This window comes from Physella acuta, unplaced genomic scaffold, assembly GCF_028476545.2.
Source record: "Physella acuta isolate Inbredline_101_S28 unplaced genomic scaffold, ASM2847654v3 ptg000129l, whole genome shotgun sequence".
NCBI lineage: Eukaryota > Metazoa > Mollusca > Gastropoda > Physidae > Physella > Physella acuta.
The window spans coordinates 256789-258971 of NW_026731648.1; the positions used below are offsets into that span (position 1 = coordinate 256789).

The following is a 2183-nucleotide window of genomic DNA, read 5'->3' on the forward strand; positions in this document are numbered from 1 at the left end:
TTGTTTGTAAGGATGTAATCTACCATAATGTTCATGTTACAATATAATTGGTGATTTTAGGATACTATCAATTGTTCTATTGAGAGATGTGTTATTGTGTTCTAAGGGTAAAGGGATGTAATAGATTGAAATAATTGTGAGGTCAAGGGAACTCACTCTTCTGTATTAGTTATATTTATAATATTGTTATCTTGAGTGATGTCCCTTGTGTACTTCCTTCCGTCCTCTCTGTGTGTTACCATCGTGATGTAGTTAGACCCAATAAATGTGTTATATACAACCACAGGCTTCTGTCGTCAATCTATTATAGAGATGGTAACTAATTTCATTGCACTATTGCAGAGTTATTTAGAATAATGTAATTATATTATATATTTATTTCATTATATTCTTATTAATATTTTTTCTCTGTTTTTAGGTGTTTGCCGTGTATATGGAAATTATATAAACCATGAAGATTTGCAAAGTATGTGAGGTCTCATTTATTAACTTGATGTTTTGTTTAATTTTTTTTTTTTAAAACAAGCAGTTAGTTGAGTTAGTGCATTATTACAAAAATTTTTTGCATGTACATAATTTTTAAATGTCATTTTTAAAATTGATATTCAAGCTGCCATTATTTCAAGCACAAAAGCTGTCGCAGGACAGCTTATGAAAGCACTTGATGTATGTATACTTCTCTCATTACTTAACTTGAATTTTTAAACTTTTTATCAATTTACTTATTTGATTTAATGTTAAGTAATATTTTTTTTCTATGTTAGCGCACTATTGTTAAATTACAAAATGGCTGCATATATTGTGACTTCGTAGAAGGAAAAGGCAGAAGGGCTGAACCAAAGTCAGAAGTAAGTATTCTGCTAATAAGTAAACTCTATAATATTGCTGTTTTTAGTTTCTTTTATGTGGGTGCCACTCTTCCAGAATGTCCTGGTATTCTGGTTTTAGGGGTGTACTTATTTCACTTTCTGCAGTCACATACTATTGAGTTAAGAAAATTTCAAACTAACAGTTTAAAAAATAAAATACTATATTGACACAACATGTATTTCACACCACTTTTGTTTTTATAGCTGATAAATTGGTATAAAATTTAAAGTTTGATTGCTGTAGGTTCTATTACCCAGTATACTGTTGAATGTGTCTCTTTTAGGGATTCTGTAAACTGCAGATTTCTTATTTTACTAATAACATGTATAATAGGTTCTATTGAGATGTGATAATTATCTGTGATGGGGGGGGGGGGGGGTGCTAGGGCTGCCTTTGCTTGTGTGTGAAACCAAATCGGCTAGTCTCTGTTTAATATTGGATTCCCTTTTTTTTCCCAGGTGTTTTTACAGCTACGCGGCATTGTGCCTGGACAAACGGAGCCATTTGTTAATTTTGGAGCTCAGCTATACTCGTTCATCCTAGGGGGTGGGGAACTGATCCCTGGGTTAGATGAGTCCATCCTTGGTAGGTATTTTTGTTTTTTACAAACATTTGTTATCTGAGTAGAAAGGTACAATGTAGGAGCAACTAAGCCAAATACCTCTTGTTTAAATAAGATTATTTAAGAAATTACAATAGATTTTTGTTGTGTTCTATAGGCATGAAAGAGGGAGGTTACCGAAACATTACAGTTCCGTCTAGTCAAGCGTAAGTCATTTTCTATTCTTATTCAAACCTGCTACCTTTAATACTTTAAAAAAAAAAATATTACTGAAGCCAACCAGTTTCTAGATGGAAAAATGTCCAAGTTCTGGTCTGAATACAGAGCTTTTGATTTTCAATGTCATTATTGGAGGATGTATATAAAACTTAGAAGTGTATAGATTGATTTATGTGTTAACTTTCTTTTTTCTAGTTTTGGTGCGGTTGGAATACCGAGGTTAGGAATACCACCAAACGCAGACATTCAGTATGAAGTAATTCTAGTCAAGGTCTTAATCCCAGCAGGCAGATTTTCAAAAGGTTACCTGTTTCAGTGATTTTTTAACCAGTTTTTTAAATCACTGTATAAAATGTATTTTCCTTTTTTTCTGTTTTGTCTGAAAGTGTTTAAATTTGTGAACACCTTGCTTATAGGTGTGCACGTATACTAGAAGGAATGCAAACTTGGTCTGTGTGAATTGTAATAAATTATTTCTATGCATGAACAATGATTGATGCTTTAGTATATCACTTGTGTCATTAGTTTCCAG

At 32.2% G+C, this 2183-nt stretch overlaps 1 long non-coding RNA gene across 1 annotated transcript; it reads left to right on the top strand.

The window, feature by feature from the left end:
• Positions 1-417: 417 nt before the first annotated feature.
• LOC131935043 (uncharacterized) lies at positions 418-1452 on the top strand. Its single transcript, XR_009385900.1, has 4 exons — positions 418-466; positions 611-666; positions 765-848; positions 1329-1452. It is a non-coding gene; the product is annotated as an uncharacterized LOC131935043 (long non-coding RNA).
• Positions 1453-2183: the final 731 nt, after the last annotated feature.